This window comes from Cupressus sempervirens, chromosome 8 (assembly GCF_028749045.1).
Source record: "Cupressus sempervirens isolate cs-2001-9-10 chromosome 8, ASM2874904v1, whole genome shotgun sequence".
Taxonomy (NCBI): Eukaryota; Viridiplantae; Streptophyta; class Pinopsida; order Cupressales; family Cupressaceae; genus Cupressus; species Cupressus sempervirens.
The window spans coordinates 483,382,397-483,395,005 of NC_143125.1; positions in this window are offsets into that span (position 1 = coordinate 483,382,397).

Below are 12,609 nucleotides of genomic sequence, written 5' to 3' on the forward strand. Positions count from 1 at the left end.
CACTATTGAGGTCCAACTAAGGCCCTTCCTCCATACTTGGCCACTTCTTCCCTATCCAAGGGTGAGTAATGCCAAAACAATCCTCATGAAATTTTCTTAAAATTTCAAAGAAAGGCATAAGAATGACATCCAAGTGTTAGCATGTAGACCACTTTAGGTAGTGTGAGAACCTTGTAAGGAAAGCCAAGTGGATGATGATGTCTTGCCTTCACCCTCTGACACTTGAGAACCATGCTACACTTGTGATGGCATGGGTCACATAGCTAGAGAGTGTCCTCAGGGACAATCATTCGGTGGTCAGAGAGGGACATTTTTAGAGCTGACAGTTGGTGACATAGGTAGGTCCCATAGAGTTTTTGCAGTGGTTGACAATTGCTATGCTGAGCATCAGGCTACAGTTATTGAGGCTATAGGTATCATTCAAGGTAGCATGGTTACTATTTTATTTGATTCTAGAGCTTATGACTCATTTATATCTCCCTTTGTTGTGGAGCGTTGCGGGCTAGTGGCAGTTACACAGGATGTCAGTTGGGAGGTAGAGTTAGCCTCAGGAGCCAGAGTCTTAGTTAGTTCCATGGTGCATAGTTGCCTAATTTAGATTGGAGATATGTCCATGATGTATGATCTATGCATTACCCCTCTACTTTCTTATGATGTTGTTCTTCGTATGGATTGGTTGTATGCCCACAACACCAAGATGGATTATTGATAGAAGAGGGTGGAATGTGTGGACGATGATGGTATCCCTAGAGTGATCCTTGGGGTAAAGAGACCCATACCCCTATGTATGATTTTTGCTATGCAGCTTAGATGGTGCATGTGAAAGGGATGTCAGTTCTTCGCGATCACCATCAGTGACAGGGAGGAAGATTCAGGGGGGGAGCCATCCCTCAATGATTTTCCAATATTGTAGGAGTTTGCAAATGTTTTTCCTTCAGAGCTCCCTGGTAGATTCCCACTTAGAGTAGTGGATTTTCATATTGATCTTGTGCCAGGATCAGAGCCAGTATCAAGAGAACCATACAGGATGACTACTTGAACAATTTGTTCCATTATAGTTAATCATCTAAAATCTTTTATGACCATGTTATCTTATTTAATCATAGTTCTTATTTATATATAAAAAAAAAATTGTGCATGTTTTTGCCCTTATATTGAGCATGACACCAAGAACAAGTTAAGATCCCTCCCAAAACACCCTCAACACACATACAAGCAATACAAAGATCATCACAATGTCTTATGCATGAATCAAGTATGAACAATAAGAAGAAACATGATCAAAAGAGTGAAGAACCCTACCTTCACAAAAAGTTATGGTAAAATGACAAGTTGAGAAGAGCTTTTTTCCCCTTCCTTTCCTTCAATCTTCAAACTTCTCTCTAAAAAATAGAGATTGGGTAACAACCCCAAAACTTTTCCAAAAAGCATCTAAATATGATCCTAACTCAACTAGGCTTTAGGTAACCCCAAGGTGGAGTTTGAGTCACCAACTCATGAGAGAGACAAATAAATTTTTGCAATCAACCAAAGGTAGGGTTTTTGAGTGACCCTAAAAGTCAACCTAAGAGGCTAAGGGGGTGGAAAGTACTCCCAACCCATACCCTTACCCCTAGGATACTTAAATTTAATGTTTTTAGGCCTTAAAGACTTAATAGAACTCAAAAAAAAAGCTAGGAGAATTTTATGACTATATAACAACCTTCAAAGAAAGACAATGCAAAAAAAGCACAAATAGCAAGGGGTTCAATTTTGTCTTTCCATTAGATTTCCTAGTTAAATATCCTACACACTAATTGTACACATTAGTAGTTCAAGAAATCACATGCATATATGTAAATTACGTATCAAGAAAATCATGTAAATTTAAAACATCCATCTTTCTAATAATCAATTGTTTATCTCATTCTACTCATATTTTTGACCATTAAAATTGCATGATCAAAGTGTTATTTCTGCATTCATTTACTTCATCATTATACATGTTCATAAAGCATTAAATGACAAAATCAAATATCTAAAAGTAAAGCATCACACATCATAAAATAGCATAATAATGTTTAGTGCATCAAATAATGTCTTGACATATTGAATCATGAGTATCAAAATAGTAATGAATCAACTATGCTACGATGGGTAGGGGCAAGGCCTCACAACAATATCTTTGATTCTTGCACAATACATGACTATAATCTCACCTTCTTGGATTCTCATTTCATCAAATTTTCCTCTTAGACTATTTGCTTGGGCTTTCATCACATTCTTGTCTCCTCCATAGATCTTCTGTAGGGCATCCCACATTCCTTTAGAAGTGGTACATGTTTTGATGTCTTCAAACTCTGAATAGCTTAAGGATAATGCAATATCTAATATTACCTAATTGTGCTTTTTCTTCTATTTGAGTTGTTCAGTAGTTAAGGCTCCAATTGCTTCAACATGTTTAGTGGTGATAGTTGTCAATGCATAGTCTCCAAGACCTCATAGATGCAACTTCATCAAACTTTACCATGTAGGAAAGTTTTCCTTGTTTAACTTGGGCATCTCATTTCTTTACATCTTGATCTTTAACTTCAAGTACCTTCAAAATTTTTCCTTCACAAGAATCAAATTATTTGATACCAATTGTTAGAATACTTTAGAATAACTGAGAGGGGTAGTGAATCAATTATCCAATGTCCAAATGTACAAATAATACTTTTTAGTACTTAACAAATACATGTGCATGCATTGATCATCCAATATCTCAAACCATAGTATATTACTATCCTAGATCAAATGAAATTTGCATAAATGTAAACATGAAATACCAAAAAATCATTCACACAATTTGACACAAGGATTTTACATAAAAACCCAATTAAAAAAAATCACTAGTAATATGCTACTGATTTTCACTCTTTTGAAGTGAGCTCTATTAGGAGCCAACCCTATTAAAGATTACAATGCACATTATTAAATGTGACCTTGATTAAAATATTTCAATCACCCTATTAGGAGTGAGCTTTATTAGAGGACTTTAGAACATTCTATTAGAATGTCACCCCATTAAAGGATTTAGTCATGACTCTTAGGTCAACCTTAATCCAAAGGATTTGTTTAAATTAATGAAATTTTTAGAAAGTAATAGTAGGACTTGATCTAATAACAAAAAAACTCACTTGCAGCTTATAGATCTCTTATCTAGTCGTCCATTCTACTTGACACTCAATATCCTTCATGTTTGACTGCTTGTTCACTTCAAGCCTTCACCTCCTTTAGACTTCATGCTTAGTATGCCAACTACAGGTTCATGCCTTTGCCTACCAAATAAAGAAACACCTCAAGACTCCTTGTCTATCTCTAGTTCACACTATGACACCTTGCTTTTGGCCTATTATCTCCTTATGTAGAGATTTAGATCTTTTTCCACTTCAACACAATCATCCATTTTAGGTTTAGGTTAGATTCATCAAATCTACCCTCTTTTCCATTTTGTTCCCTTCTAGAAACTTCTCTTACAATCCTCTTTAAATTTTTCTTCAAATGATTTATCTTGAATTTTGTGCCACCAGCTCATCATACTTATCTTCCACATGCTTCACACAATTAAAAAAATTAACTTTGTCATCTTAGATTCATGAAATCTTTGATAAAACTCATTTTACTAGAACTTGGTAATAATATACTATTTTCTTGGCAATAACTATCTTTTGATGCTTGGTCAACATTAGGTTTCTCAACATACACTAAGTCTTTACTAGTGCTTGACACATATTAAACTTCCTTCACTGGACACCTACTAGATTTATCTTTGCTTAGCACATACTAGATTTCCTTCACTCAACTTCAACTAACTTTTTGCTTGGCCTGCACTAACTTGCTCAATTTCTACTATTTCCTCGGTCAAGCTTGGTAGACACATTTCTTTTCTTAGCCTTCTTCTTGTCTTTGCTCAAGTATCCTTTCATTGTAGCCTTAAGTAGATAAACAATACACTATATCATCAAAGTCTTACTTGGTCTTAGTTCTCCTTTTATACACCATATGACTCAACCTTTCTCTAAGTACAATTGTTATCCTTTTTTTTCAAATCCTCTTCATCAATCAATCAAATGATAGCATTCAAACCAAATTAGCAATTGCCTCACCAAAAAGTAGTAGGTTTTTCATCAGTGACAAAATAATGATTGTTCTATGATATGTTTCATCAATCTTCCTCATTTCTATACTTCAAAAATATTCTTCATTTGAACAACATAGACATATTTTTCATTACTCTAACCATATTGTTGCAATAAATATTCAATTGATATTGTATTTGTGGTTAGCCTCTTAACAAAAAGTTGTGGAATGTATGTGAATTTGATAAGGAGGAAATACTTGATATAATAAAGGTTAGAGATGATCCAAAAGGTTCCCTTGATTGATTGTGTGCTATATAGCTTAATCATTCTACATAAGGTAGAATAATTTTGAAAATTTTATATATATGTTGCATGAGATGTTGCAACTTCGTAGTGATGTGCATATGTAGATGCCAAACTGTGTATATGAAAAAATAGAAGACATGTAATATGTACATATTTATATGCCATATTTTGTATTAAAATTAGATAAGATATGTAACATGTGCATATTTAGATGCCAAATTTTGTATATAAAATTGATAAGAGATATAAATTTTGGATATTGTTATATATTGTTATGGTTATAAATCTAGTTCTTGCACTCTATTTTATGGGTTTCATGATAATTTCTCCTTCAAAGAACATTCAATTATCTTCAACTTATATGGATTTACAAGGTAAATAAAAAGTTCACCTAATAGGCCTAATGACACCTAGGTGGCTATTCTCTTACATTTTTATCACACTATGTGACACAATGTAAGGTAGGAGAATCCCCAGAGGAGATGTCCTAGCCCCAAAAAATAACCACACAGTGGAAACACAATAGTAAGAAGTAATAACACAAGATCTAATACCAAATCACAACTCTTTATTTATAAAATAATTATTACATGCAATGTGCCGGGCTATAAGGCCTTCCCGGTTATGACTAAATACAATAGCAATTACAATAATAGTTTTGCAAGATCCCGTAAGATCCAACCCATACACTAGCTAGTCTAGATCCACACTCTAGTAGAAACCTCCAAAGAAAGATCTAAACTTTTACTTGCAAGCCTACCAAGCAATCTCCTTGTCTTCCAAACTGAAACTACTAGCTCTTCTCAAACTCTATCCAAGATCCAAGTGTAAACTGCCTCACATTCGGCACTCTATCCACACACTCACAACTCCACCATAATCCTACTATAAACTGCCTCACATTTGGTGCTCTATCCACAGACTCAAGAAAACTCACTCCTCACTTCTTCCTTCTCTCCAAGCTTTACAAAGAAGAGATCACCCTTCAAGATTTTAGACCTTAAAGCTTGATTAGAAATGCTCATATGCCTTGCTTGAATAGGCACTTATCACCCAAGATGTTACAAACAAAAACAATGTGGGATAAACGGTAAATGTAGCTACGTTCAAAAAATATTTAATTCCCACCCAAATACAACTAAGCACCACCATGTGGCCCAACAAATATTAAATGCATGACTTAATAAAATGTCCACAAACTTCTAGAATTCCACCTACACACCTCGATAAATGGAATGAAAACCATTTTTATTTATTTTTATATTTACACCATGTATGCACTTCAAAAATAGAAATTCCTTTTTTTTTTTTTCTTTTCCCTTCTTTTTATTTTATTATTATTTTTCCTCTAATTTTCATCACTTTCTCTCTCCATTAAATTTTTTTTTTCTCCATGCAAGATGCTCCTACATCAGACTCCCTAGGTAGACAAAAAAAGTGTGTCCCACACTTGGATGCCAAAAGAAAGATCTGCAACTATCTTCATCTTCACCAAAGGTTTCCACTTCATTGGGGACAAGAGAACCAACATGCAAATCTTTCACATCTACATCCATATGTCAAACACTAGAATCTCAACCATCCAATCAACATGCTTACTCCTAGGAACAAAGTGAACATAATACTTCATCAAACCCTTATCTACATCAGCAACAAGTGAATCCACACTAGTAGAAATAAACTCCATATCAACACTAATATGTAACTCCTTATTATTATATGCCAAACTCACAACACCAACCATCTCCTTGCTCACAACAAGATACTCTGCAACATACAAGTCACCACCAATAGCAACTAGATCATCCACAATCAAGTGCTTGACAATCTCCATGTCAGACTCAACCAACTGATCATGAAAACCAATCTCCATCCCAACATAAAAAAGGTTAGAAATATCTTTAGCAACAACCTCTAATTACTCTACAAGTTCTATGTTAGGCTCCACAAACTGATCAACAAAACCAACCTCTTCCACCTCGACCTTGTGATGCCATCTTCTTTCTTGAACAAGTTTTCTAATAGGCTAGACAACTCTCTTCCAGATCTGTAGACTTCATCTCGACAAACATCCACAAAATTCCTTCCTCACCCCATCCTTAACTCAATCAGCCAAGCTAGCTTCAAACCAAGAAGACATCTCAGAAAACCTCCTCTCCACCACATCATGGAGATTCACAATCATCTCAGGGTCCAATCCTCTTGGAGTCATCTTCCAAGATCTCCATAAACCCTCTACAACAAATCCTTTCCATGCTTCTTGTGACAACCTTGAATTGTTTTCAAGTCATATTGCAACCCACCACCTCACATGAACAATCAAGAACCAAATCACAAGTCTAGAACTATGGATCTAAAATTCACAAACTCTCTACGATCATGCCTCAACAAGATCAACCTTCGATCTTCCCATCCATTGATCAATTTGCATGTCCTCCCAAGGTCCTGGTGCAAATTGCCTCAACTTTGACAATTTGTCTATATGCTTAGGAACAACCTTCACTTTGATACTATCTGATGCAGTGCAAGGTAGGAGAATCCCTATGTCATGCCCAAAATTTAGAGAGAAAAAACACGCCAACAATTTTGTTTTCTTTTTTTAAAAAAATAACACCACTAATTTTGATATGTTTAATTGCACATGTTAAAGTATAGGTATAAGGAGAATAGGTATGCGATCTCCTAACATTTTTCGGTCATTTCTATAACAGTCTAAAATCAATGAGCAAGAAGAGATCACTAACTTTGAACATTCAATCTTAAATTGATTTCTACATTTGTTCCATTATCACTTTTATTTTAAAATAATATATTATTGTCATTTTTCTTCCAATAATCCCTACGAGAGCCAACTAATAAAATATTCTAATTTAATCCAATGATTTTAAAATTTAGTGATATGAACTCGCATAGCTTAATACTATGTAAAATAAACAAGGCGTAAATCCAACTTAACTTAATAACCATTACTAAATTCAAATATTGAGAATTAAATAACACTAACTTGCTTTTTAGAACAATGTGATCTCTTATAATAAATCTCAATTATTATTATTATTTTGATGTGTCAAATATGCTAACTAACTTATCTTAGACAACATATTAACCAAGATGATACTAACTTTTCTAAAACATAAGACTTTACTAAATACTAAATTAACTTTATAACCTTTCTTGACAAACTTAAAATCAAAACTTGAGGTCCACTTATTAGATTTAGAACTCTTATTTTTATCCACTATAACATTAACTAATCAAAATCTTAATAACCAATATAATTGGATTCTCCTAGATAATAATTTAAATAAATGTAACTCTAATTATTTTGGAAATATCACAATCATAGAACTAACCATCCAAAATAATACCTAGCATAAAATTAACTAAATTTATTAATTCAAACATAAAAAAAAAAATCTAACCTCCAATATCTTGACTTTATTTCAAACTGACATAATAATGTCATCATTACTCTAAGGTTAAATAATAATTTAACTAATACAACTAACTATTAATTTGGCATTTTCAAATTTGTACCCAATTCAAGTTTAATTATTTAGATGAACTATATCCTAAAGTATTAACCATGCTAATTTAGAATATTTAAAGATACCTAAACTAAAAAAAATCTAAATACTTACTATACTGAATAAAAAAAGTTAGTTAAAAAAATAAATTCAACTAATCTAAACAACACAACACAACAATTACTTACAATTACAAACTAATTAGAACATAATCAAAACTGAAAACTTCACCATACTAAGTAACTTACATACACTTAAACTAACTATAATTCACATCATAACAAAACTAAATTTCAAAATAATTATAAAGAAAACATATAACTTAAATTAATTATACAAGATACTTAACTAAGCAGGATTAAACTAACATTATGAATATATGAAAAGAAACTAAACTTAAACTAAATTTAAAACTAGAGTTTGAAACATCTACACAACTACACAACAATATATTATTTAATGCTTAAAATTTTAGTTAAAGAAACCTACAATCCTATCCTACCTACCCACTCCCCCCTGCACTCCCAGTGGCTTGTGCACTACCCAAGCAGCCCCCATGTGCTGGCCTAATCATAACACTCCCCACTAAGCTACTCACACCAACCAAAGGAAACATGGGGCTGTCACATTGGATTTTCCAAAAGCCCAAGCATTTATCTTAAGTTAGCTTGTTTCAAAACAAAACCTTTAACCTCTATGCCCCCCTAAGATCACGTACAACACTGGATCCAAGGTGAAATCGACTTGGAATAGGGATATGAAGATGATGATGATTTCTATGAAAAGATGTTTGATTTTAAAATCAAAACTTGCCTTCCTAAATGAATATTGACATAGAGGTGGATATAATAATGTATGTCCTCTTTTAAAAGAAGAAGAAGAAGAAGTACCTGACACCAATTTAATGTCCATTCGCCTCCTGTGACAAAAATAATATAAATATATTTTCTTGTGGCTAATTTAAGATTTATTCTATAACTATGAATGTGACATATGCTTTTTAAATTGTATTTGGCAAAATGGTGATCTTAAAATTTATTTAAAAAAATATATTTTAATGTGTATAACTGGGAAGAGGTTATTTTGTTGTTGTCCATATATTTTCTAGAGAGTTTTAATCCTTCTACAGGTCTTTATTAGAGTTTAACTCCATGCCTAGTTTTATTCATGATACCCCTCAAATAATTTAGATTGAGTTGGTAATCTTCCAACATCATATTCTACTTTATAATTTCCATTCAAGTAAACAAACTATTATAAAACCACTATCATTTTCAACAGATCTACTTACAAATACATTAGCATGTCCTTGGATGAGATCTATTGATCCTAAATTACTGGGAGCATCATGCTTGAAATGCATTATTGACACTCAGTTTAAAACTACTATCTACAATACGTAATTGAATCACTTAAATATTTAACCATAAGATCAAGGAATAACACCAAATTCCAATGCAACTAAATTATTTTCATGAAGTTTGGGAAAATAAAGATACCAAATGATAATGTTCAGTTCATTCTTTCAAGGTATAACATGTTACTAATTCTTTCTTCAACAATTCTTGATTGAGTATAGATAAGACAACATTAGCACAACCAAATCTCTCCTACATGTTCCTATCAAATTTACTTTGTTACACTAGCAAGCATGAACAAGGGTGGTGGAATGACCATATTTAGATATATACAATGGAAGGAACATTTGAAACACACATTACTCAAATCTTTCTCTTTTTATTAATCAACCTGGTTCAAGGCTCCATCGAGAAAGAACTAGTAAGAAAACTCGACATCCTTGCCACTACATCAAAATTTAAATACCTTTTTACATAAAGTTACAATACAATTTGAATTCTCTTCTAGGTCCTTTACAAGGGATCCTTTCCAATATCTTCAATGCAATAAGGGAATCATGGAGAAGACAAGAACTAACTCGGAGGTAAAACAACATAATAAGAGGAAAAATTCAAGTATGCATTCCCATCCTGGTATTGCACAATAGGTTCAACCCTGAACCAGACTAGGGAGAAGGTGGATTTTCTCGATAGGAGACATCAACCCTCAATACCATAACATAGCCCATTTGAGGCTAAAATCTCAAGAATTTTAGTTCTTCTACAAATGCCCTTTCGAGGCCAATAATACAAAGATTTTCATTCTTTCACTTTTTCAAATTTCACAATTTCAAAACATGGTATGTGATGACAAGTAGGGGCCCTTAACACCCTACTCTCTTTCCCTCTTCTCGTCATGATAAGAGACTCTACACTATCAGGGTCCAACTAAAGCCCTTCCCCTGTACATGGCCACTTCTTTCCTATCCAAGGGTGAGTAATGCCAAAACAACCCACAAAATCCCTTTGAAAATCAAGCAAAACATGGAAGAAAAGTATTCAAGAAAATATGTTTCAAACCCTCCCAAGCATACCCAACATACATACACACATACCAATAAAAAAACTCAATAATATAAACATGAACCAAGCATGAACAACATGAACAACACAAAAAAAAGGGATGAAAAACTCCTACCTCCACAATGAGGTTATGGTAACATGAACAAGTTTGGGATGAGCTCTTCCTACCTCCCTTCAATCTTCAAAACTTCTCTCTAAAACTAGAGATTGGGTAACAACCAAAACCTCTCAAAAATGCCTCTAAATATGATCCTAACTCAACTAGACATTAGGTAAACCTCAAGGTGGAGTTAAAGTCACCAACTCATGAAGGAGACAATCAATTTTCGCAATCAAGCAAAAGTGGAGTTTTTGAGTGACCATAAAAGTCAACAAAAGGGGCTAAGGGGGTGGAAAATTTCCCCAACCCATACCCATACCCCTTGGGTACTTAGATTTCAAGATTTTAGGCTTTTAGGATTAATTGGAGATCTATCAAAAGCTAGGAATATTTTAAGACTTAATAGAAACCCTTTAAAATGCAAATTAAACACTAATCTGGATTAGGGCTAATTAATTTTAGATACAACTGATTAGCAAAAAGGTCACTAACCTAGTCTAACTTAGATCTTTAGGTCACTCGATTAACCCTAACTATCATGCTGGAATGCATATACAATTTACGAGTTTTAAGTGACACTATAAAATCATTGTTATAAAATATTAACATTTACTGAATTTAGAATGATACATTCATTCAATCCACGACACAAATAAAATATGAACAACAAGGTTTGCATCTTTCATCAGATTTAACCTTGGTTTCGACAATTGATACATAGGGTTCAATTTCATTTCTCCATTAGATCTCCTGACTAAAATATCCTACACACTCATTGCACACCTCAGTAGCTCAAGAAAATCACATACATATATTCAAAACTTATCTATATAGTTACATAAATCAAAACATGAATCTTTCATATAATTAACTATTTAATTCATTTCTTCTCACATTTAATGATCAGTAAACACAAAATTAATATAACATAATTAATTTAGATTAACATACTAGAATAATCATCATTAGGCATGCATATACCTAACATTATAACATCACCAATTAAGGAATACTGAACTATCTAAAAGCATAAAACTTAATCATCGAGGTACCAAAATCAACACCCTTATCATTAGGTGAAAAATGCCTCGTATCATCACTAGTAAAATCTTAATATTTAAGCAGTCGAGATAAAGTAGTAGTTCTCGAATCACTAAGCATTTAAAACATGGATGAATTAACTAATCTCAATCTCATTAAGGCATTCACAACATAAAACATTACATTTATTCCATTTCAATCTCCTATAGCAGTTTTAACAGAGCATTCATATTTAATAATTACATACAAGGAGGGGCCTCACACCCTAAAGGAAATTTCCTAGCCCCCAACAAATAACCACATAGTGGAAACATAATAACAATACAAGATTTGATACCAATTACAACTCTTTATTCATAAAATAATTGTTACATGCAATGTCCTGGATTGGAAGGCCTTCCTGATTATAGCCAAATACAAAGTAACTATAATAATAGTTCTGCAAGATCCCTCAAGATCTAAACCAAACCCTAGCTAGTCCAAATCCACACTTTGGTAGAAATGTCCAAGGAAATCTCAACTTGTGCTTGCAAGCCCACCAAACAACCTCCTTGTTTCTAAACCACAACCACTAGCTCTTCTCACAAACTCGTAACTCCACCATAATCCTTTTGTAAACTACCTCACATTCGGTGCTCTATTGACACACACAACCCCACCATAATCCTACTGTAAACTACCTCACATTTGGTGCTCTATCCACTAACTCAAGAAAAATCACTCCTCACTTCCTCCTTCTCTCCAAGCTTTCACAAAGAAGAGATCACCCTTCAGGCTTTCATAGCTTGAAGCTTTCACAACTTGAAGCTTGATTAGAAATACTCATATGTCTGGCTTAAATAGGCACTTACCACCCAAGATGTTACAAAACACAACCAATGTGGGATAAAAGGTAAATGAAACTAAGCACCACCATGTGGCCCAAAAAATATTAAATGCATGATTTAATAAAATGTCCACAAACTTCTAGAATTCCACCTACACACCTTGATAAATGGAATGACAACCATTTTAATTTATTTTTCTATTTACGCCACCTATGCACCTCAAAAATAAAAATTCATTTTTTTCTCCTTTTCCCTTCTTTTTATTTTTTTTAATTTCTGTCTCCT